Source organism: Lutjanus erythropterus, chromosome 20 (assembly GCF_056507025.1).
Source record: "Lutjanus erythropterus isolate fLutEry1 chromosome 20, fLutEry1.hap2, whole genome shotgun sequence".
In the NCBI taxonomy this organism is placed as follows: Eukaryota; Metazoa; Chordata; class Actinopteri; order Lutjaniformes; family Lutjanidae; genus Lutjanus; species Lutjanus erythropterus.
The window spans coordinates 14,591,070-14,618,005 of NC_139336.1; the positions used below are offsets into that span (position 1 = coordinate 14,591,070).

General features: G+C 38.8%; 1 pseudogene; it reads right to left on the reverse strand.

Moving 5' to 3' along the window:
* Positions 1–607: 607 nt before the first annotated feature.
* Positions 608–26,936, reverse strand: LOC146308250 (uncharacterized; annotated as a pseudogene).

A 26,936-nucleotide genomic window follows, 5' to 3' on the forward strand; every position in this document is an offset into this window, starting at 1 on the left:
GCAGCTCTCCTGTCTGTCCTGGTGACACTCAGTTTAACTGTTCCATTAAACACTAAAGGGTCTACAAAATGTACTGATTTATTTATGGCCATGGATCACTGGAGCACACTTAAACCCCCCTATTCACATACAGGCCTATTTTGTTGAATGAACAGCTTGAGATGAATGTTCATTTCTACATTATAGGGCCACGAGAAGTATTTCAGCAGGGCAGCACTCAGGGAAGTATTATCCTCAGTCAATCCTAATCATATAAACTATCTGGCTGCATGAATGTAAGAAAGGATTAATTACAGGATGAACGAGGATCCATAGACATTCCCATTTTTCAATTTAACTGGATTATCATCATCTTCTTTAGCTCCATGAAATTGCCTAAGCTGCCCAGACTCTGATACATATTTGCCCACAGACACTTACGTGCCCTTCAGTGAGCAATAGAGGAGAGAGGAGAGGGGACCCATTATCCTCCACAAGAAGATCTCATGTCCATATCCCCTTGGTTCTGTCTCACTTTTTAATCTTCCTCTGCCGCCTACCTGTTTTCACTCTCCTCTTTCTGTCTCTTTCTCCCATGAGCTTGTCTTTCCCCTCTTGCTATTTCTCTTCATCTCTCTTTATTTTTCTCTTTCTCTGTTTCTGTCTTCCTCTCGGGTCTCTTTACTGTCCCACGCAGCTGTCTGTCATTCTCCTCACCCGCCTCATCCTCCCTCTCCCTCTTCGCTGTCATGGTTTCTGTCCCTTGTCCCTTCATCCGTCCTTCCACGTTCATCCAATCTCGCAAATGAATCTGGTTAATGGGCCCAGCCGCTGTGCAACCGACCAGAGCGAGTGCCACTAATATGCATATGTACCGACCTGCAAACAAAAACATTCACAAATATGTACCTTGTGCACTAATGTATGCAATCATGTATGCACACCGTGAGCAGCTTTGCAGATAGAAACATTCCTGTTCTCAAGCACACTCCCAGGAACATTCAAACACCTGTCGATAGCCAAGAGCATGCATTCAAGTTTAGCTATCTTTTTGCTTAACAGTTGCTCTGTTGATGCGGTCTTAGAAACAGAGGAGTTAAAGGGTTCTCTGGCTTGTCCTCATAGGGGAACCCTTTTTGATTTGTGGTTGAACCTTTTATTAATGTCCAACATAAAGGGTGTTATGTAGAACTATTGGTGGAAGGTTTAACCCTGAACCCTTCAGGGCCCTTTTCCACCAAATGAGCTCTTGATCTTGAGCTGGTTCCATTCAAAATCCTTGGAGCTAGGAGTGGAACCATTTTAAATGAAGGTTGTCGTCAACAGAGGGCGCTGCAAAATGCACAACAACTTGTGGAATATGACACATCCACTTTAGTTCCCAGTGAACCTGCTATATTTTATTTACAGCTGGGAATCACCTTTTCAGGTTCCAAACTAGTTTCTTTTTGGTTGAAAGTCTCAGAACAGTTCAAAATTGGGTAATTGAGCTGGAACGGGGCTGGTTCCATGTTCCACTCAGAACCTTTACTGAGGTTCTGTCCAGAAAATGTCCACTCTCTAAGGGTGCTAACAGTAACCATGACTTCATAGGGCAATCCACCAAGAACCTTTTCGTATTCAAATGGTTAAATCTAGAACCAACCCAATGGGCTCTACTAAGAACCCTACTATTTCAGGGATTTTATCTAGAATCCTCAGGGGAGTTTTGCAGAGAACCCATTTATATTATCGTACAAATAGCCTTGATGAAAGAGTTCTTCAAGGATTTCAACAATCCCTTAAGAACTCTTTCTTTCAAAAGAGTCTAGTCTTACAAAGAACCTTTGATAAACCCAGCTTTCAAGAAGGGGCTTGTCACAACCAAATGGTCCTGTGTAGAATCTTAGCCCTTCAGGAAGAACCTTTATTTCTCAGACTGAACTTCCAACATGCCATACGGAAAAGAGAGTGCCTTTGATTTATGTGTCCAGTGACGTGATTGGGTAACCCTTTCATGGTACTTCATTAATTACCAGCTGGATACAAGTAAATGGAAGGGCGGAGCATAGCAGAAAGGACTAGTAGGGGGTTGGGGCTTTTTCCTTAATTACCACACTAACTCCTGTGTCTGATGAGACAGGAGGGGCATCAAAGAGCATGTGAAACATAATCCATAACCAACACAAATCAAGCTGAGAACTTCTCCATCATTTGTATCTTTTCTGCAGCCACTGTATCTCTCCACCATAACTCAGTCTGCATGTGCAGCCTAGAACTCGTTAGACAAATCATCAAAGGGGAAAATTATAGTAAATTATTTCTAGTCTCGTAACAGAGGATCAGTGCTTTTGTTATGTGCTTGAACCTTTTTGAATAATTCCCCCTCTTTTTCTTGTTTTGAATTTCCATGAATCACTAAATACTTGCAATGCACTTACCCCACACAGTAGATATTTTGAGGTAATTGAGGTAAAAAACAAACCTCTAAAGAGCTGCTCAGAGCTTGACTGGATAAGATAAAAAGGTCAGGGAGAGACTTCTCATTCATCCTTCCATTATCTGCAGCTACCTTGGTGGCAGCTGGGTAGGTAAGGTCATCCAGATGTCTCTTTTACGGTTGAAAAGTTTGGAATTACCTGTTGGATGTTCTCTTCTTCTAAATGGCTGTTTAATATAGGCAAACAGCAGACGTTTGAAATAGTTTTGTCCCCAAAAGAAGAATAATTAAATGATTAAAACTTCCATTTAGTTGATGTCCCCACTGTTGCATGACGAGATAATTATTTCAAAACATTTTTACCCCTCAAATACTCGTTGATTTTGAATTTGTTTTCCAGTTCCGAAAAGAATTAATGACCCAGGATCAATATTGAACCACAGCAGTTCTTGCAGTCAGGCTCTAAATATTTTGGGAACCCATTTTTCTGTAGGCCTTCTGTATATTCAGTGGTTAGACTGAATAGGTTTAAACTGTGATTTGTCAGTCCAGGGTGTTCGGCTGATATTCTGTGATCCAGTTCCAGTGGTGCCAACCTTTTGTTTCTATTCTGAAGTTTTAAGAATAGTTTTCCTAAAGCGACATGCCTGTTTTTTCAAGCTTGTTATAGGTATTATTGTGTACCTGACACTGAAACAAGAACCTAATCCTGTTTAGATTTTGATGTTAGACTTCCAATTTCTTTTACCAATGACTTGTGAGCTTATAAATTATAATTTAATTGTTGCTCAGAGGTGTCTTTGTCTCTTTCTGCCTTTCAGTTGTCAGTCTGGAAAAACATTGTACAGCCTTTTGTTTTCCATGTTCAAACATGACTGTTTTTCTGCAAACCCTTCATCCAAAATAACATCTATTTGTAAAGAAGGCTTTCTACAACCTAAATGCATGAAAAGACCATTCAAAAATATAGAGTAGTCCTCTCAGGCATCTGACTGTACCAAATCAAGCTTTAGTGGTGGGCGACGTTTGAATGGTACTGCATATTCTCATAGTGACACAAATTTGATGTGGAGGTTTTCAAGGGGTCCTCTGTGTTAACTGTAACTTAATAAACATGTATTTTGTATGCTGGATGCCCCTACTATCACCCAAGACCTCAGCCAATTAAAATGCATATCCCTGGTTCTGAAAGTACTGCAGACTCTCCCAAACAATGGAAATGAATGGTGACCAGTTTTCAAATATATATATATAAAGAGTGCAAATGACATGTTGGGACTTTAGGAGACTTGGATTACACCAGACAAGCAGTATGGAAGCATTTAATGCTTTTTGTTCCTTTTTTTTTTCCATTTGAAAACTGGTCACCATCCACTTCCTTCGTCTGAGAGATGCTCAGAAAACTCAGAAAAACTGTGAAACTCCAGCAGTGATCTGCGGACTAACAAAATAAACCCCCTCAATCGGCATTAGGATGAGTAGATAATGACTGAATTTTCATTTTTGGGTGGACTGCCCCTTTATAATTAAATAACCCAGTATCACAAATCACAATTTGCCTCAGGGGGCTTTACAGCCTGTAGTGTGCAATATCCCCAAAAAAGCAAGAAACCTAAGAGAGAAGCGGACAAACAGAGGAGGAACCCCCCTCCTGGGAGAACAGAACAACAAAACCACCATAAATACAGAATTTGATGACAAAATTTCTGTTACAGTGAATTATAAAGTATATATGTATGTGACAAATGTGGATCTAGGAGGACTATACTGAAACACTTCAAATGACACCAGTGGGGCCAGAGCCATATGGCCTCCTCTTCACCATGCAGGGAGACCTGGAGGATGACAGGCCACGCAAAAAAAGAAAGAGAAAGACTGCGAGGGCTTGGAGGCATATGGGAACAGAAACAAAAACAGACAGACGGAGAAATACAGCAGTTGTTAGAAAGTACCAGTTTTATTCTCACTTGCAGGACAAATATTGACTGGGGTTGAAATATTCATAGAGACTGACCCACCAAAAGCATAATGTTAACAGGTGAGAGGCCTGGGCGAAAAGAAGAATAAGCTCTAGCTCAAGGCTGAGGTGAACAAATGACTTTAAAGTTTGGATTAAAAGCCTCAACAGAGTCAGAGACTGTCTGATGTCGAGCGGGAGGTTATTTCAGAAGAAGGGGCCACGTTAGGAAAAGCCCCTGCAGCCAGCTGACTTATTTTTAACTCTGGGGACACAGAGGAGCCCGGTATTCTGCGAGTGAAGAGTACAGGATGAGACATAAGGTTTAATGAGATCAAAGAGGTAGGATGGGGCGAGTTCATTTACCGTTACAAGTCATCAGAAGCACCTTAAAGTGTAATCTGAATTGAATAGCGAGCCTATGAAGAGAAATTATGATTGATGTAATGCGATCAAATTCCACTGTTTGGTAAGACGGAAATAAGATAAGTAGAATGTGATCGAGACATTGCTCATATGCGGAAGGTTTATTCCAGTGGTTGCACTCATCTTTAAACCTTTAAATAGCAGATAATTACATTTACTATTATTTTGTGATAACTGAAACAATTTGTGGCACACAATACATCATGTAGTAGATGCATATCCCCACTGGTAATAAAAGCCTTTTTTTCTCCTTTATCTGCCTGAAAAATGAAGAGTAGTTGTAGTGATATCCATAATGAGCAGACTAGACTAAGAAATTGATTATTTCCACTCTGGAAGACCTTCGTTTGCTTTCACAAGAGAATATTGTGAAGCATGGTTGCAGCATTCACTTTTTGTTTCATGTAAATATTATAGACTGCTTAGTTCTTTTATTTATGTTATTTATCTTACTACAGCTAATATCCTTTAGTGGTTTATAACTTTTGTCGGTCTCAACAAAAGATGCAGGGGAAACAGTTTTGTAAGGATGTTGACATTGACGGATATTATTAACAGACTGCAGTCATATTTAGTTTGTAATTTAATCACATGTCAATAGTTACTCCTCAGCACTGCTAGTAAGTAAGCTTTGTTTTTAGCCTAGCAGTTGTCAGTGACTTGTGGCCCCAACCAGCTAGTTAAGAGTAGTGAGGAGTCGGAGCTGTAAACCCAAAAGTTAGCAATACTTTAAAAAATTGAGGCAAATGGTTGCCACAATGTTTTTTAGTTAAAAACTAAAAAGTTTGAGGTTATCAGAGCTTGAATATAGTTGGTTTTACATGTACTCTTTGATTGCAGTTCAATTAAAATATTTGTAACAAATTAACACACTGTAAAAACGAAAAAGTTGAGAAAATTTACAGTTTCAGGACAACTTAATTCAGTAGATTTGAGTGAAGTTTTTTAAAAGCTGACCACCTAATGATGTTCTGTGTTTTGTTTGGGTAATTTCTAGAACTCATAAAGTTCAATTTCATTTAAAGAAGAAAGGTAAATTATGGTTATAGGTTGGCAAAACTTTGTTTAGTTCATTTCAATTCTTTCAAAGTTTCAAAACTCAAAAATCTATTGAAGGAAACTGCATTGAAATGATTAGCTTTCTCAGCTTTTCTTTTACACAACAGTGCTGATTTATTTTAAGAATAAACAATTATTAAACTATAATAAACAATTGTCTTGTTCAGTACAGCTTCAGCTTAAATGTTTAAGTTTTATGTTTTCACTATGTATTAATTAATGTGAGCATTTGGTTTTACAGTCTAGGCTATATCTTGGATTTATACAAGTTTTTCAGTTTTTTTCAAACACTGTAAAGCACTGCTACCATGAAAGGCCCTTGTGAAAAAAGTTTAGGCTGCTGCGGACAAGCTCAAAACCTGTTGGGGGCCTTATGCCTGACAGAAATAATTAGTCCTGTTTATTTTGCAGAGTGTAATCTAGCCAGCAGAGGTTACATACATGTACTATATGTTTACATGGTATTATTTAATTTTCTTTGGCTGATTTTTTCCTGTAGTATCCTGGATGCACATTTGTATGACTACCTTGGTTTGTTTTTAACATAACAAAAAAATCTGACAAAAGGATTTTCTTCCAAATTTGTAAAATGGCTTACAAAAAAAGAGTTATGTTCCTCTAACATCTGCTCACCTCCAAATTGAATTTTCTGTGTTAACACACTCTGTCACGATGTGACAAATTAAATTTACGATTTACAAATGGTACACATTGATCATTCGTCATTCGTAAGATGTCTTGAAATTAAAATGTCTCTGCGGGAAAAAAACAACAAAGGAGTTTTACAGACAAACCCTCTCAGATATGGAGAAACAGTGCATGCGAGAAGATTATTCTGGCATGCGACAAAACAAGACAGTGTCTCTCCAAACGGTTACATCTGTTCCTATCCTTCCGTCTCAGTCTGTATTATATGGTGGTGTTGATGAGTTCCAAACCTCCATCTGAAAGCACAAGTCAGATCACGACTAAAAATTGTATCCTCACTCTTTGTGTGATCTCAGTCTAATGAGCCTGGAAACAGCTGCCAACACATGGTTTTTTGAATAATAGATGCGATGGGCCGATGGCTCCATCACTAGTCGAGCATCACTAGCCATGAGTGGAATGGATCTCAGATACAATAACAACTATATGATACATCTTCTGAGCACTAAAGCAGAGAAGAAGAGCCATCGTTGTTCCACAGATTCTCAAATAATTCATCCATTCGGTGGTCATAAGATATTAAGGTGATGTGCCCGAGGAGGGTTGCGCATACCATAAAGACACATATAGAGGACAGGCTGTATTGCATTTACACACTCACAACCTTTGATCCCTTAAGCCTTTAATCCTGAGATGAGCTGTAGTTTGGTTCACTGGACAAGCGCCTCGATTTGTCGCATATGTCATTCTGTGTTCGAGTGCACGTACCCTATTACTGTGACTTTATCTGAAAATAAGCAAGCTCATGATTGCATCTGTGCTTTCCTCTTTGAAGGATCAGTTGCCCACAAGCTCTAAGAGGAATACATCATACTTTATCCCAGTCCCTGGTACTGGCTCTGCTCGCAGATTGCACACTCTCTCCATATTCCACTGATCTGGTCCTTGTGATTAAGTGTCTTTTTGTACGCTGTGTACAGACGTTCTTTTTCCAGTTGAGGGCCACAGTGAAAATCCCTTTTCTGGCGAGAAGTTGTTAGATGCAGCAGCTATGTCAATTATTTTACCTGCGGAACAAAAGATGTGTCTTTGTAATAACCGACTCGTGTGAGGGGGAGTTTAGTGTTCCTGTACTGCAAATATCATTCAGCTGAACATTCAAATGGCTGGTTGTTGCGTAAATGTGTCATTATTGAAAGCATGTGTGAAAGCAAGTTGTCAGAATGTTCTCCTGATTAACATTTTTTTTCACTGATTTGGCTTTTTGAAAATGTCATTTTGTTTATTTGTTGTTTTTTTTTCCAGGCACCAGAGGTACCAAAAGTAGAAGTACAGATACTTGTGTAAAAAAATGGTAAAAGTGAAACAGCTTCAACTTCTTTACCCAAATAAGAATGAAAAAGTAAAAAGTAGCCCTCTGAAAGACATTTCTACCAGCTGCTGTGCAAAATTAACTAAACCTTAACTTTTCCCAGTTGTCAACTCTTCTTCTTTTGTTTCTTCTTGTTATGTTTTAAACATCACTTTAATATCATCACATCAGCATTATGTGATATATACTACTAGATATGCCAAGGAATCACCTTTTGTATGTCTTGTTGTTCCATCCATGAAATCGGTCTTGATGTTGGGAATGCAACACGCAATAAAGCAAAATAAAGATCGCTAATTACCCTTAAATGCCCTAAAGTAATGAGTCTGTTTTGAAAATGTGACTAGAAAGAGAGTGAAAAGAGAGCAAAAAGGACAGAAATTTGTGTTAAAATGCAGGAAGCAAAAAGTTGTCAATAAAATGAATACTCATTAAAGTCAAGATACCCTAAAATCCATAGTAATGCCAGGCAACTGACCCTTTCAATGTCCTATCACCTTTTGAAACATATAGGGTCTTAAGTTAGCTTACATTAGCAAAATGCTAGCTAACTAGCTATCTAATTTAAGAAAAACACTGAGTAACTATCTAGCTAATGATTGATGTAGATTAGCTACCAAGTTAGCTAGTGTTTTGCCAAAATTAGGATGTGAATATATGTTGCTTTAAGTCTCTGCAATGTTTTTAAACCATCTCCAAAATGTGGTTTTATTTTCAACATAGCATAGTCTAGCACATAACATATCTAAATACAGGAAACAGGAAAGTAAAAAGTTGACTGAGGCACCAAGCTTGCTCAACTGTCATTGGAGCACAGAGTGAAAAGGGGTGGGACTCATTTGGTCTTATAGTGAGCACTATGGTCACTAAAATCACAGTAAATAATTTAATTACAGAGACTCATGATTTATGACTTCATAACATTCATTTGGCAGGAAGGTTCAGTAAAATAATACATGTGTGAGAATGAACATCACACAATATGTAAAGATCCCATGGCATCAATAAAAATTGTTCCAGCAGGGCAACAAACAACAAAAAAACAACATAGTAAAACAGGTTGAAAACAAATAAAAAATTCAGCAGGCTTATCTTAACCACTTTATTTGGATGTAACGTTGAAGGTGAGTGCACCTGTAATTTTGGTAATAATCCATCATCACACAAAAGTGTGCACAATTATGGTAAGTAAGGTAGGTTAAAGTCAAACCGAAAAGTTGGTCTGTAAACTGCGACTAATGTTTACACCAGACAGTTTGACTAATAATTTTGCAGTTCACCTTCATTTTCTCTTCCACATAATTTGGACTAACCTGGGTTTTTATTTATAATCTCTCTCTGATCATCTGACAGCTTGTGCTTGTTACCCCATTGTACCTTTTTTTTTTTTTTTTTTTAGCAGTGAGGCCATGTTCCCAGATCTCAGTAATTACTTTGCTCAGTACAATGTTTTGAAAATAGACAGCGCTAAGTTGTGGGGTACAAAAATAAAGCCATGACAAACTGTTTTCTGGTTAGCGTAAGGCAACAAAAACAACTTGACAAAAGCTGCTATGATGGATAGTTTATAATAACCATGGATGAAATGATTATGTGTATGTGAAGTGCTACTGCTAGTGACAAACCTAAAGATAATAGACTGATTTCACAGCACTTTGGTAAACACAGGTCTTACCAATGATACTAATTAAGCTCTGTTCCATACAGCTCAAGCAGTCAGAGTGTAGCTGTGCATGTTGTCTCACTGGAAAGACTGTGACACTAAATATAACAGGACCTTAAATAGGATCATCAGCAACACCTCTGTTTAAGCCACAATTTCATATCAAAACGGGTGCTGTGAAGGTCTTTTATCACCCGACTTTGCAGTTCTCTTCACACTTCATTGCATCTTTCAACTGTTTCTGAACTTTTTGGTTAGTGCAGGGGTACTGTTTGTTTCACCACTCTCACTGTGTGTTTTCAGCAAAAAGTTCTGACAGCCCCTGTTTGCTACTTACCTACCATACAAAGTTAGCAATTAATGGTGGAAGAAAGGGGAGCACCTTGGGGTTAAGGAGCCAGATATTTTCCTCAGAAGTTGTTGTGCGATTATAGGACTTATATTCACAGAAAGCCAAAACACGACTCCAGATTAATGCTAATGGTGCTCTGTATCTACTGGATATTTGCTGCCATATCAAGTCTACAAGGGAACAATATCAAAAAGATGTTTTTATAGTTGTATTGCCCACAAGTGTCCACAAAAAATATTGCAGATTTAAAGTAAGGCAAAGATTGTCCATCCATACATTTTATCCTGGGTCTTTTTGCAGCTAAGCAGGGTATTCCAGACATCCCCCTCCCCAGCAACATTTTCCAGTTCTGCCTGGGGGATCCCGAAATGTGCCCAGGCTAGATGAGATATGTAATCCCTCCAGTGGGTTCGGGGTCTACCCTGGGGTCCCCTCCCTGTAGGACATGCCTGGAAAATCGCCAGAGAGGCATCCAGGTGGCTTCTAATCAGATGCTGAAACCACTTCAGCTGGCCCCTTTTGACCCGTAGGAGCTGCGGTTCTACTGCAAGCTCCACCTGGATGTCCGAGCTCCTTACTCTATCTTTAAGGCTGAGCCCAGACATCCTACGAAAGAAACTCATTTCAGCCGCTTGTATCTGCAGTCTCATGCGTTTGGTCACCACCAAGCTCATGACAATAGGTGAGGGTCAGAATGTAGATCCAGTGGTGAATTGAAAGCTTTGCCTTGTGACTCAGCTCAGCTCTTTGTCACGACGGTCCAGTACAACACTCACATTACTGCTGGTGCTGCACCAATCTACCTGTCGATCTCATGCACTACTGTACTGTCACTCATGAACAAGACCCTGAGATAACTGAACTCCTTTGCTTGGGGCAACAAGTCACTCCCCACCCGCAGGGAGACACCCACAATTTTCTGGCAGAGAACCATGGCCTCAATTTTGGTGGTGCCTAAGAAAGTTTTCTCCAGACTGTTGGAAAGGAGGCTCTGACCGATTCTCGAACCCTAGATTCAGGAGGAACAATGCAAAGTGTTGCTAAAAAAAAGCAATGCTAACTGGTTTAAACAACATGCAGAACAGCGATTATAATGTCCTGCTTCTTCTGACCTTGTTTCTGAAAGAGGACAGCAAGTGGCTGCTCATACAACATTTGTACAAGGAGCAGATACTGTAATTCTCTAGTAAGGACAGCTTCAAATGATGGACACATCCAACTGTTTTCATAATTACGTTGTAGTGACAATGTAATTCCTGCCAGGATTATGTTCACAGACAATGTTTCTTTAAAAATACATTCATATAATGTGCTGGATTTACAAGGAGGTGGTTTGGGTAGATGGCAGGCGTACAAAGTGCAGGACTTTAACAGCACAGTCTGGGTTCATGTTCAGACTCCTGCAACAAAAGTGCTGTGATTAAGATAAGAAAATATTGTGACATTGGGTAGATTTAGGCAAAAAAAAAAAAATCATGCTAAATACTAAAAAATAAATCTCATGTTTCAAGTCACTGTTGACTTTTGAATAATGTAGTCACTAGAACTAAAAAGTGTATTGCAAGTTACCTGTTTTGGCAGAAAACAAATGAAGCATGTCAACGAACATTTTACTGACAAGTTCAGTTCATTTTTCTGACTTGCCAGGTACATTAATGAACAAAAAACATGTGCTGTTGCAAAATAGCTGTATAAACATAATTTCTAGAAACAGGACTGGGCTTAAAGAGAAGCACTCCTGATTTAGGTTTCCTTGTTCACTGACAGAATTAGAAGTCTTCATATTATCTTGTTCCTAGCCCACTTGTGCAACCTTGTGTTGTAAAATGTTAATAAGTGACCTTGATTGATACCATGATAGATTATTTGATATGCATTTATAATAATCAGTAGAAATACACTGTTTACATACATGGTCGATAATCTTATTCTAGAGCCAGTCCATCTGTTCACTGGAAGCTTTAGTCATATTGTCATCTATCACAGGCCATTAACATGTAAAAGGAGCACTCAGTCTCAGCTGGGCATCAATCATCATGATTCTAAACCCACAAGCACCAGTAGACCCCAAACAGCAACAAAACCAAATCACCATGAATGTCAGAAATCAACAAATTGCACAACTCCCACAGCCCTGCACGAAACAGCCATGCCTTTGCACCACCGTGTTATTAGTGAACTCATTCATCTGTAACTCAATGCCAGCCTCAGTAGGGATCCAGCTAAACAGAGTATGTGTATCAGTTCAATAGCAGTAAACATAGAACACTCATTCGCCTATTTCATTTTCTAAAATGTATTGATCCCTTGATCCCCACGAGCTCACGTGAGCAATCCATCAGAAGTCGTTGAGGTTATCCAGCCCAAATTACAATTGATCTTTTAAAAGTTGACTGCAGCACACCAGGGAGTAAAAGGACATCTTTTCCAGCTCAAGGAGAGCTGCTTAAGTGAGTAATATGGGAGGGACTCTGTCAAGTGAGCACCTCCTCAATTAGAGTTAAGCTTAAACATCAATGGGATCAGAAGAAAGGATTTGACTGCTCTTCTCCTTTCCTTCTGTTCGTGTGGGATGGTCTTGTGGCAGCCAACTTCTGCATGCAGCCCTGTTTCACATGGCAGATAAGAGCTATTGTAGTAAAGGCTATTCATTGGTCTTGCGCATCTGCAAGGACACTCCAAGGGCTATCCGTGTAAAGATGCACTTATCTGTCCGCATTAAAACCAAGGTATTCATCTCTGCCCCAGGCTTTGCACTTAACATTCTGAAACAATTACTTAAGAGACACTGAATGCTTTAATTAATGCAGGTTTATTAGAGTAAACCGTTTCCTGTTCCCATAAAACCCGCTTATAAGTCAAGTTGAATTACGAAAATAACACCATTTTCATTCTCAGCGCACTGTTACACCAATACACGATGAACCCAGAATTGAAATGCAGATTGATTCATACAGAGACTTGTGATACTTTCATTATCTTTTGATTACATTTCCATTTAGAATTGGAAATGATTATACCCTCTTGCCTGCCAGCAACCACAACATATCTGGGGTAGTTCCAGACAACATAATGCAGGCTGTTCCGTGGATACTGATCTCTGGTAAAAACAGGCGCTTTTGTTTTTCGTATTAAACATTTTGTTTTGTCCTGTGATGGGGATATCAAGGGAGATATGCAATACGTGTTTAATTACAATTTCATAGCCAGCCACTTTGGTCCAGACGAAAATTTATAATCAGTTATTGGACGGAGTGCCACAAAATGTTGTACAGAGATTTCCTAATAGCCAGGGGCTGCATGAACCTTTCTATGGCCCACGAGAGGCTGAAAATCAGGCTGGCATGTTTGTGTTATGACAAAAAACACTAGGGTACATAACTGTGACCTACTTTGAGACATCTGAACCATAAACCATATCTGTCTGATCTGAACCAATATTGTATATAGGCTAACAACTTTCAAAATGTCTTTCTACAAGCTTAAGAAATGTGAAATTGTTGAAGAGTAAATGGACCGACAAGGATTTATTTATTTGTCGGCTGAAACAAGAAATACACTGGTATATTTATTGTGCAATTTATGTGGTACACTGTGATGAAAGAATACAATGTGAAGAGGCACTACAAGTCAATTCATGGCTCGTTGTCTTCTGTTTTTTAGCTCTGAAAAATGTATCTGTTAATATTGAATTTTGTTATATTGTCAATATTTTGGTCCATAAATAGCAAATGTTAGCATTTCACAGACTGAGACTAATTCGATACACATCTTGATAGATGTTCAGTGATACAGCTTAGAAATGTTTAAATAGCCAACATTTCAGTATGATATGATTCAGCCCTGTTACGATGAAATACGATATGATGCAGTAAGATATGATGCAATGTGTGAATCTTTACATTTTGATTCTATTAATGTTATATTTGTAGGTTACTATTAGTAGCAAGAAGGAAGGAAGGACATTACAGTGGTTTTTGCAGTAAGATGATATTCTGCTCTGTTTCTTATGAAGAGTGTTGTCATTTTGATTTTGATCATGTAGAGGAAGTGGGGTGTGGAGGAACAGTGATGCTACCCGCTGTTACCTGAGTAACATGACGTCTCTGTGGGTCGCTCTGTGCTCAGCTGTCCCACATGTTTTACATAAATGATCTTCCACATTATGAAAGTTTGGTGGTGTGACGCAGTGCAACACCAGTTCTTTCACAGTCTGTTTTGACGAAATGAAGAGGAGAGACAGAGTGGTGCAGGCAGAGTGAGGAGGAGAAAGAAAATGGAGGAAAGTTACAGCGCAGTTCCTCGATGCCAAGAAAAAAAACATATGCACATCCCAGTGCGATGTATGGATATGCTGGTGCTGCATCAATTTTTTCCTATTCACATTTACCTTTAGCTAAATGTGAATAGAACATAGCACATTTAGCCTGATGCATCAGATCGGATATTTTGTTCATTTAATGAATAGTGGTATAATAACCACATAAATCCAATGAAAACAATAACCAACATGCTGAAGAATGGAAAAGAAAAGAAAGGAGGAAGTGTTTTAAAGCAAACTTTTGGACTGCTTTTGAAGTATATGCAACAGTTGTATTAAATTAGTTCGTTAATCAGAACAAGGCAAATAGGTCTGAAAACATTGTTAGTCTTGATAACAAAGACCACTCTTCAGATAGGAAATACATGCTGAATCATTTACTGAGATGACTGTGGAGTATGGACGTCAGTGACTGGAATGGTTGAACAGATCTGGGAGCCCAGGGGGGACACCAGCTTTTGAGTGTTAAGGCTCCATCTGGGTTCCCTGAGGTCCCTGTAGACAGAGGGAGAGCAGGAGAGGCAATGATGGAGCAAGAATAAAAGAAAAGAAAATGGGTATGTGGGAGAGAGAATTTAGGAAGAAGATATAATAAGTCCTTGAAAATCAGAGATTAAGATGCCCATTATGTAAAGAAAAAATGCAAACATCATTTACAAAACAAGGATAATATATATATTTTACTGCAAGAAATGTGACAACGTTTTAACCAGTTGAAAAATGATAATTGTCTTCATCCTGTCATAACAAAAATCCAATGACTTTATAAGGTGTCTTAGATGTATAATGTATTCATTTCTGCATTTCTAATACATCAACTTCCCTTCCAATCTTGCTGTTACAGTCACACCATATTACGGAGGCAGCTCATCCTCTCTGGTGCTCAGAGATGATAAAGGATACTTCCCTTTATCCTTTTCACACATTTTCTGTTAGGTATAGTGAGCACAAATGCACTCTTATGGAAATAACATTTTAAATCAGGCATCTTATATTGTACTGTGAATGATGGTGTACTCTAAAATATACTGACAATTGACCTGAGTTGACTTCATGAGGATAATTATTCTTACAACACACATCCAGCATGCTGCACACTCCTTTCTACCAAAAAAGACAACAAATAAAGAATATTAAGAATATATGGCAGTTTTTGGAGGGGTGTTTCCAGGCTTTTTTTTTTTACTATGGTGGCCCAAGTGTGGTGCTGACTTATGCAGAGGTGGCATTAAGTATGTGCTTGTGCATGTATGCACATCTGTGCATGCACATGTGCACATTAATGTACCATTTCTCATATCTATTTTCATTACTAACTCTACAGTATCTATTATTTCATTTTTTGATTCAAATGATAAATAGCACCACAAATTGCAACACAAAAATATAATATATAGCTTCAACACCTTATTCTTTAAGATTTGAACTTCACCAAATCATCTTGTCCATATGTTTAAATGCACTGAGTGGCTCCTATGAGATTGGCAGATGACATATTCGCATTAATGAGCAGTTGAATAGGTGTATTAATAAGTGAGTGTATATAGGTTTTGGGAAATAATATTCTAAAAGTGAATTTATATATTTGTGACTTTACCATACTAGCTCACTAGAACGAGACATAAAAGTTTATCATTAATATCATTTACACCAATAGGCAGACACTGAATTATCCTTTGGATTGTATGTCAATGTTGACATGAGTCATTGCAATTTGATTTAGAAAATGAAACATTACAGTGCTTTTTATCCAGAAAAACAAGTCCTCTGTTACAGGTTGTTGTTGCCAAGTGATGGCGACAGGTGTGATTCTTTAAAATGCTCACAAATATATAGTTTCAAAGACGTGAATTCCTGAAACATACACTCACCAACCACTTTATTAGGTCCCCTTCTTTAACTGCTTGTTAATCCACATATCTAACTGGCCAATCACATGGCAGCAACTCAGTGCATTTAGGCATGAAGAAATGATCAAGATGACCTGAGATGAACAAAAGATCTTAAGAGGTCAATGTGGCATCTATGTATTATATGTTTATGGTAACATCTGTGTTATGATAATATGAACGATGGTTCAGCGCCTGATTTCAGATACAAATTTGTTGTGTGTTTGCACTCTGTGCTACACATTAAATGCGATCCTTGCTCACCAGGGACACTGCCCAGCTCTTTTTCTTCAGTTATCTTCCATTCCTACTGGAAGTCCCTCCTAAGCTGACTTCTTGAACTCCATTTGGGCCCTTCCATTTCTCAAGAACGCTGCAGCATGTCAGCCTCTTTTACCCTCACAAGTTACTACTACATCCTCTCTCCACTCTTTGCTTGTGCCAAGTTTAGACCTCCGGTGCTGGCACGCATTCCCAAACCTCCAGGCTATGGTGCAGTCTTAAACACCAGCATTCTGCTACTATCAGCCACTTGTCTCTCTTGTCTCTGTGATGAATTGATTAGTCGGTCCTGGCGGTTCTTCCTTCTGTCTCCAAAATAGAGAAGTGACCTTTTCACTTTATTCACAGCAGCACAGTCACTCCTCGTCTTTCACTGCAAGCTGAACACAAGTTACAAATATTCCTCTTTTCTACTGAATCAGACAAACTTTTTCAACTTCTAATTGCTCTAAAAAGCTCCTCTACGTCTCTCTGTAGCTTATTTAAATTCACCCCATACTGTAGGTCTTACATCACATCTTTTATTGATTGTGATCATTGAACTCCCACAAGAAAATTACTGTAAATATCAGTTTAAACTCATTCCACTGCATCACTCATTAAAATCAACAAAGAGAATTATCTGTATGCTAAAGAGAAAGACATAAAAATGTATATAGGTTATGAATCTGTAGTGTGTAGCCTGCTGCACAGCTGGACAGCAATTATGTTCTGAAATGCCCACCTGTCTGTCAAGGATCCAAAATGGATTAAAACAGCTAAGAGCAATCTATCAAACCTCTTTGGATGTGCTAAATCCTATGAGGAATGTCATTCAAGTCATTAGTCAGCCAGGAATTAAATAATTAAGAGGGTTTTTGGCAGACCAAAATGTCCCCTGTGAGCCTCACACAAATTAGGAACATCAGGTTTGAGGGCGGAATAATGTTCAAAATGTCCAGAGCACTGGTATCAATTATCCTGAAAGAGAATGTAGATAGATAGCGATAGAGAGATCAGATAGATAGATAGATAGATAGATAGATAGATAGATAGATAGATAGATAGATAGATAGATAGATAGACTTAGGATCTGACATATTTTTAATGCCTTTATTCATTTAGCAATTAACTATTATTAACTAACACCCATACCAACTGAAACACATACTTTTAAACTTTTGGAAGGTTTTTGGAAAAGAACCAAGATGACAATTCATCCCAGATAAAAGTTTTATGATTCTTTGTCTGGGTTTGTCTGGTGGATCCAAATGACTGCACAGGCTCGATCAGGCTGGCAAAATAAAACACCCCAGGGATGGTAGAAAGGGATCAGCCAAGAGTAACAGGACAGCGGGTCATTACACACAACAATTGTCTTGTGGGCCGTGGAGCTACTAGTGGAGGAGTACTATCAGAGAGGTGAAATGTGTGCGAATGTGTGTGGCATGGCTGCTCTTTAGCAAAAATATGTGCACGATAGTAACCTCTTACCATTTGTCACTGCCAACCCGCCATGAACTGTACTCTTGAATTAAACTGTGCTTCCCACTTAATACAGACTAAAATAAAACTTATTCTTAAAATGTCCTTTTCATGGACTGTTAACACACACTGTGGGAGGTTTGTACTTGCTCTGTGGTGTGAGAAGTGAGTGCATGGAAGTTGGTACACTGAATACAAGCACTACCAACATTGTGAGTTGGCATGGGTTAGTTTGTTGACCATTAATGTATGACCACAATCTTTTGCTAAAATTAATCCAATAGTCTTAAATAGGTAACTAAACCTCAAACTTTAACAATACTATTTAAGTTCTATATGCAGATATTGTTGGAATATATGGCAAATTTGGCAGCAACATTTTCATATACTCGACATAACAATTTGACTGAAAATGAAAATTGTACTGTTGAATATGTCATGTCAAACTGAAAGCACGAGTATACTTCTGTACCCGTGCCTCAAGTATATTGATACACGAACAAAAACACTTTGCTTGCATTAACTTAAATTGTTAACCTCTGAGCTGTATCAGCTCTCATGCAGCAAGTTATCAGATATTGGGTTTAGATGTGGCGGCACACACCTCTGATCAACTTGTAATAATATATCAATATATCAATATATATATTACATTTTCAATCTGCATGTTGAACTAGATCAGTATACAAATAATGTTAGCATTGAGCCATGGTGCTTGATTGCTGCTTTACACACAACTAACACTACGGTCATTTAGCAGAGTTCCTTGGTATGCTATGTTAAACTGAAACCACTGGCATACTTTTGTACCCCGTGCAATCAAATACATCAACATTTGAATACTTGAAATATACCACATGTACCTGTATCTGTATATCAACTATATTAGTAGATAACCTCTGAGCTTTATCAGCTCTCATGCAGTTAGTAGTCACTTGAGTTCAGATAATCCTCTGTAAAATTTATAACAAATATGTTACATTTTTAATCTGTAAATGGAGCTAGATAAACATCAAAATATTGTTAGCACTGAGGCACAAGGCTTCTTTGCTGCTTGGCATACAGCTAACACTGTGGCTAACAGTATAGTCATTTAGCAGGTTATGACAGTTTTCACATTAATCTCATGCACATACCTTCAAATAAAACAAAACATGTGATAATTTTAAGTGGATATACACGTTTCTCAAGTGGGCATGATGATATTTGTCTCATGAAACGTTTTTGGTTCCCGGCTCAATTCACATATACACAATGTCAGCCCGAGAATAATAACACATGCTACTAATAGACACTTACCTCATTCGAACTCAGGAAATACGCACGGGAACTTCATCATCCCAGTCTGACCTACTGACCCCCAGACAGTCTGCGCAGTGAGCTTATGGCCTTCAGCATGTTTAACAAGGAACATGAGCTGTTTCCTTTGGTCTGGCTCTCTAATTAAGCACTGACACGGCTGTTAAACTCTCAGTGGTCCTGTCTGTCTGAGACCACAGCTGGTCTCTCAAAGTCTTGCTGAGGGACGCTTAAGTTCGCCTCACTCAGTCAGTGACACTGCAGTGCTGAGGATTTGTCAAGAGAAGCTACAACAGCAATAATATTTTAGCAGCGGACAACAGGGTGTATTTAAACAATAATAATATAAAAGGAGGGCGACAGGGGAGCGGGTCAATACAGCTGTCATCAGATTGAAAAGAAAAAACAGAAAAATCTTACTCCCTGTAGAAAACACAGAGGGGCAGAGTGTCACAGCTCTGTTATTGCTTTGCTGCTACGTAGGTGGTGGAGGTTATGCTGTTGTAGACGCACACATGGATAGTTGGTCAAAAGCCAGATCAAATGCATGCTACTGCTATTAAGAGGAAACCCAGCAGGGCCAGTAAGCCTGCCAGTCAGAATGAAGCTCAGACAGGTTGCGACCTCACTCTTTTGTTGAATGTGGAGAGGCTGGCGTGTAATATCAGAGAGAGCAGGCGACCACTGTGAAAGAAAAAGCCGTGACATGGAGAGGATGAAATTCTGTTACAAGGAACAGAAAAGGTTGACGTTTTGCTTTAATCATTTGACAGCCAAAGGGAAAGTCTATGGGATAACACAATATTTAGGGTTGGAGGTCAATAGGAGACATGAACGCAGGGCACCCTTAGGCTCCTTAGTGTTCCCTGAAGAGTTTTAATGCCCCTAATTAAGAGGCATTCCTCACCCACTGCTCCAACAAGGTTGGGCTGAATAGCACTCCCTGCAGAGGGAAGCAACCACTCTCCTTTTATAAGGAGATATTAGATGTGACTGGGCTGTTCCGCTGACTGGAAGCTCATTATCAAAAAAACTGCATTACCTCAGCAAGCTGTCCTTAACCACGTCTATTCACAGAGAGGGAAGAGAAATAGAAAAGGAATATAAAAAGTCTTTGATAAAACGCTAAAAAAAAAAAGTCTTTGCATGTGCATTCCAAGAAAGGTAGTTAGGATGCACAGAGAGACCAGTGAGCCGATCAGTGAATAGGAGTATAGCCTTTAGAGTGAATGCAAATCAGGCAAGACCAAAGGATAGGATGTGCACTGTGGGAATGACCTGCTCTCCCAAATGAATATTCTGTGAGCAAATCCTCACATGCAAGCGGACATGCACAGACAATGCCAAAATGGTCCCATCCAAAGCCTTCGGAGGAGAAAGACAATACAAACTCCCGGGCTTCAGGCTTGGTCGCCCATGGTCAGGCATTCAGCCCCGCTCATTATAGGTCTTTTCCAATTACAGTGAAACTGTCTGCATATCCAGCGTCACGCTTATTCAGGGGCCATTGTTTAGATAGCTCTGCCTATGTTCCAGAGTTTGGAGCCTGAGAGGATGGATATGAAGGAGTTTATGTTTTAGGGGAACAATGGCTGCTCTACACTGAGTGGGGTCCAGAGATGCAGGGCTGTTTGTCTGTGAGACCAGGCCAAGAGACTGCAACACACACCAAGAGAGGATAGAATTGGGCTAAAAACAGGAACAGTACTGTTGTTGCTGCCGCTGGTGATGTCCCCACACTCAGGCAAAAGCCCAAGTGTTGCTTCCCCCGTGTTCTCCCACCGTTCGATTGTCCTCCCTGTATGGGAAGGGAATGAGGGGATGGAGAAAGACAACAAAAGCTCCCCCCAAAATTGGATGCATAGCAAGATTACATCTAGCTGAAACCGGTAAGAAAAATGCTCTCAGCTAAAAAACACACCGCAGCTATCCAGAATCACATTTAGATGGATTGGGCTGCAGTTCCCTTTAGAATACAAAGAAGTGGAGGAGACAAACAGAGAGAGTGATGAGAGAAAGCAGGGAAATACAACAATTGGCAAAGTGCCACATAGAGACAAACAGTCAAAAAGACAAAAGGGGGTATAGGTACAGAAGACGATAAAACAGACAAAAGTTAATTCATAATGAGAGCTAAAAGAACATATATGAAGAAATAAAACTAATGGCTATCCAGGTTCTACACAAGACTGTGTTGAAGTTGGTAAGTGGTTTTGAAAGCACCAGGGAAGACATCTCCCTGCTGTGTTACTCCACTAAGAGGAGTGAAACAATTGAAGCATGCACTTGAAGGCACTCAAGACATTTTCAGCTGCCTGTAAAGTAGATGCTGAAAAGAAAGAAGGTAAAGGAGAAAAAAAAAGAAGGTAAACCTCAGCACCGTCCATAGCTATACTTACATAAATGATTTTATCAGGGTGTGCATGTATAGAATGGGTATACGTGTCTATGTTTAGTACATTTTATGTTTTCAGTGTGATGTTTTTCCCCTGAGGATTTGATGCACACTAGCCTCCAGGCACAGGTCAAAAGTCCAGCAGTTCAGCTAAAATAACAATTCAAAACATGTAAAAAAAAATCATATAAAGATATAGATATAGAAAAAATATGTATAAGTCATTTCATACCGACATAAAATCAGATTTTAACATTAAAGTATACTTATATAGTACTCTGGTATTTCTGCAAGTGCCTGTGTCAACAACGTTTCAATGTCAATATGTTGGGATTTGGGATTTCTAAGTAGTAATTTGGCAAAGCATAGAGGAGAGGGAGAGAGAGTTGAGGTGTTTCAGAGGAGGGCAGGTTAAGATGCCAAGCCTTGGCAAGAGCGTAAGGAAAGAGGAGTGCAGGTGAGGCAGATGTCCTAGCAGCTTACACATCCTCTTACTGTATACCTGCGGGAGAGACAGTACAAACCTGAATATATGCAACAATTCCTCACACATATACCACACAATTATACACTTATACATATACAACTGGTAAAGAGTGCCAGTGACAGGTATACCGGACCTGAAGAACATTACTTATTGTTACTCGTGTTGTTGAACATGTGTTTAATCTGAAATGGTCACAGTTTGGTAAGGGTTAAGCAAAAAAAATAGTTGGAGGCCATGGTTTGGGTTAAAATAAGTGCATTACATTACATAACCTTACATTACATTAGCTTACCTTACCTTACTTTACCTTATGTTAATCATGTGACATAAGTGACATAGGCTATGTGTGTGATATTGATATGATACAACTGAAAACTTTAAATAAGTTAGATTTGACCTCATTCACACAGAACAGAAGCCTGGGCCTCCTGGATGAAAGTTCATGGTCGGGGTTAAAATAAGTATGTCACATTATGTTCTGTCACCTTGCCTTGTGTCATGTTACGTTGTGTCAAGTTACGTTGTGTCACATTACATTGTGTCACATTATGATGTGTCACGATACGATGTGTCATGATACAGTGTGCAACAATACAAGGTATTATGTTATGATGTATCCCATTATATTTTGTGACATAACATTTTTTCGTGTTACACTGTGTCATGTTCTGCCATTTCACGTTTATTTCATGTTGTGGCTTGTCACATTCCACATTGTGTGTCACATTACATGTATTAAGTTACGCTGTGTTACATTATGTTGGGTTGCATTATCTTACCTCACCTTAATTTACCTTGCCTTAATCACCTGTTAGATGATGTAAGTGACATACAGTAGGTTACGTACAAAGCTGACTTTTGGATTCAGACGGGAAACAAAACCTGGGTCTTCTTGATGGAAGTCTTGTGTTTGTCTGACACATCCATCCAACCCACCTACATGAACTTTCTTGCCCTCTATACTGCTCCTGTCAAAATTACTATGGCCACTAGAGGTCAGAGTTTAACAATGAACGTAAATATAACTTATAACAGTCTGCATGCACAAACAACCTATACAGCAGCTTTTCTAGTGAGGACGTGCTGTTTTGTTGGTGTTTTTTACCTGCTAAAATAACCTAAATGACTCCAACTAAAAGTTCAGGCACATAAAACTTCTGGGTGTGGATAGGAAAAGATCACCTTCATGGTTAAAAAACATCAATGTATTTGATATTAGGCAGGACTGGACTTTCTGGAGCTGGTTGCCTGGCAACGTCACAGGGAAGACAAGATTCCAGGATGTTGAAAAATGTCCCCAGAAATGTCAAACCACTCTTGCAAGAGTTTTAAAACATGTTCTTTGCAGATTTCAATGCATCATCTTATGATTCAAACAATTCAATTAAAAAAATAAAATAAAAACACACTGAATATTTGTGTATGTAAGATATATCTTTCTGAATAGCAGTGTAATAAAAACTACATTTTGAAGGTTGCATTGTACACTTTTGTCAAAGAGGAGTTTATGATGGTGATTTTTGAGGGTTTAATTTGTTCTGTTATTCTGCTGAATTGCATTATAGTGTACAGTGTTCTTGTTATTGTGTCATCCCTCTTACAACCCTGCTCCTTTCTCCCTATGCTGGCATCATGGTCAGTGCCACTGCAGCACTGACATCAAGACAAATTCCTGCACATTTGCTGAACTTTAAGCTGATTCTGACTAATGAGTAACAGTATAGGCCTAATGTAACTCTAATGAGGAGTATATTTTCTTTATGTCCGTCTTTCTCCCATATCTGGAAAATATGTCTACTACTTCCCACTCACTCTCTCCCTTTTTCTCCTTCTCTTTCTGTTTTTTTAATCTCTGTCTTTACGTGTAACTAAGAAAAGAAAATCAATGCAAAATTACAATGCTACACATTCTCAGGTGAAATTAGGAGCTACTTTGCGTTGCAATCAGCAGTCCGTTCTGAAATCAGGGCGAAAATTGGCACAGGAATGCGGCTTGCCCACTCGCTTGTTCTGCTGAAAATGATTGTTGTCTGCATCTGTAGTATGCATAAGAATGTGTGCATGTGTCTGGATAACAGATTGAGAAAGAAAGATGTGATGATGAGTGGGTTGTGGCTTTGATGTAGTTGGAATAATGGTTTATCAGATATTCCAGCTATGGCAGTAATGTTTTCTGTGGAGACTTCGAATACTGAGAGATTCTTTGTAGAAACACAAGCCTGCATCATTGTAAGTGACGGTGGTCTGTCTGACTCCACGTCTGTTCAAATAGTGACAAAATCAGACCATCAGTGTGAATAAATTTGAATAAATAAAAAAACTATCAGTACATGAATGGTAAAGGTACAATTTGTACATGTCTGATGCAGGTTTATTTTACTACACATGATTGTGGTTACTTTTATAATCACTTCAAACCTTATTAAACATTTTTATATGGTAGTTTCTTATGACCCCCACATGCAGTACTAATATTAATGCCAATTACCAGTGGTGGTAAGTAACTAATGCTGCACTTAAGTACAATTTTGTTGTATTTTAATTCTATTTTTATTTTATGCTACTTGTCATAAATAATTATATATCAGTCAAAAAAGACATTTTACCACAGAACAAGTACTTTTACTTTGAAACTTTAACTACATTTTGCTTATAATGTGTTTGTAGTTTAACTTGTATGCACAACATGAAATTTCTTCTACAGAACAAAAGACTGACTTTGGTGACTTGGTAAAGTAATGTAGGGTCATGGGAGTTCTCTTCATTGTAAGACAACTGCAGGTGAAAATCTATGATGTGACACTGGTAGTATCAGGTAAGGTATTAAAGTTTTATTCAGGTCAGATTTAGTCTTGTTTGCCAACTTTTTTCCTCACTCTCTGATGTATCATCCGTTTGCCATGACTCCCTGGAGGCTATGGTGACTACAGGGATTGACACCATTGACAAGCAACCAAATGAAATGCACCGTTATCTTGAATAAAATTACAGATTTCTCTGGGTTTGTACATTGTTGGTCTAGTCATTTTTTAATACATTTTAAGGTGGAAATGGTACATACTTTTGAGTAAGAGTTTTGAATGCAGAACATTACTTGTAATGGAGTATTCTGTTGTAATCTGTTGTTGTTGTTGTTGACTGATGTAATGACTTTTACTCAAGTAAAGGATCATCCACTACCCTGGCTAACACACAATATAAACAGACATATAATAAAAGCATTCAGTAAGACAAAACACAAACTGTACAGAGAGTGCATGAATGTATCTTTACAGCTTTAATCTTTAATCTTCAGATTTAGAATACATGTTACATATATGCAGTAATGAAAAACTGGAGACTAAAGCCTCAAGTGCACATCAGCATGCATGAGGCTTTTTTGAAAATGTTATCATACGCGGCAGATACAGTAATCAGGAGTTTGTCAAAAGGTCTCACACCATAGCAGATGGTCTCGGATGATAGACGAAAATCTTAAAATCCAAAGCATGGTCATGTTAAACCTGCTGTGACCATGCTGTGATGATGAAGACAATTTAATTGTTTAAAATGCTTTGGAGTTTTTCTTTGTGTGTGTTATTTTTGTGTACATGCTGCCCTACCTAAAGAGCACCTCAAACATTTTAAGTCCAGGAAGTGATCCTGCCCAAACATTTTTTGATTTTTACTCCTAGATGAGTTTCAATGTGAGCAGGGCACTTTTACAAAACAATCTGAAATTGCTTGTGTGGTTATAAAACCTTTGGCATCAGTGATTTAAGTGCATACTCATACCACCTCTACCCATGTGTTAGTGTGGACACAAATCAGAGCACAGCTCCAAAAAGGACAGTAAAAATGACAGTATATTGCTTGGCAGTCTCATTGTCAAGACTAGCACTGGTATTCAAAGAAAGCACTGGCAAAAATGGATGATATTTTACAGCAAAATCCATACTGTAATTTCAGTAAGTCACAGCAAGAAAATAAGAAACCGGTCATTCTCAAAGCTCCATACTTATTGTGCAATCCCAAGCTTCCAAATAGCGGGCTACTATATATTCATTGACAACTCTCTGCAGTAAAGACTAGAATTCCCTTCATCTTCTCCCTACAAGCATCATTATCAACACCCCCTGGTACACACTAGTATTTCTTCTGACTTCTGTGTCAGCACCTCTCAGGAGTGAATGGGACTGATATCTCTCTACAAGTTTCAATCTTTCAGCAGCCGATGGGGACTGAGTGTTGGTCAGCAGAGAGAAATCGCCTGCCTTGTATCTTTAATTGTCTCACATTCGGTATGGCAGCCTGGATGTTGAGCCAGGAGAGTGTGTCTAAAAAGGATACTTCTTCACAGACTTAAATTAAACCGCAAAAGGTCAAACACCGAGTGAACAAAATTAATCCCGCGCTTGGTTTCTTGCTTGCTGTCAATAAAATGTGGGCAAAGACCAGAAGAAGCAAATCTCCAGCGTTCCTCCTGCTCATCGACTCTGAACACTGTCTCACCTTTCTGAAACTAGGACCTCGGCCAAACCTATTGAAATGTAAATGTGGCCCAGAAAACAAAAAGCTGTTGACCGACTCGGCCCTTTCGAAAATTCAGTTCACTAAAAGTCAGATTTTTCATTACTCTCTTTCCTCTTTCTGACCCACACTGTGACCCAGAGTAGAACTGGCTCTATAACACGGCTTCTACTCTGACGCTGCTCAGCTTTGGTATGAAATGAATAACATATGGTTTTATTTTAACTACAGGATTATCATATAGTTACAAACACTGAAAATAGCTGAAAAAATAGTTTAGGTCAAGGTCAGTTTAGTTGCTGTTCTGGAGCTTTTGATAGAATCACACAATCTTACTGCTTGATCTCACCAGGCGAGGCTCTGTCACGTTACAGCTGTGCCACGTCCATTGGAGCTGATCGCTGCCATTCAACAT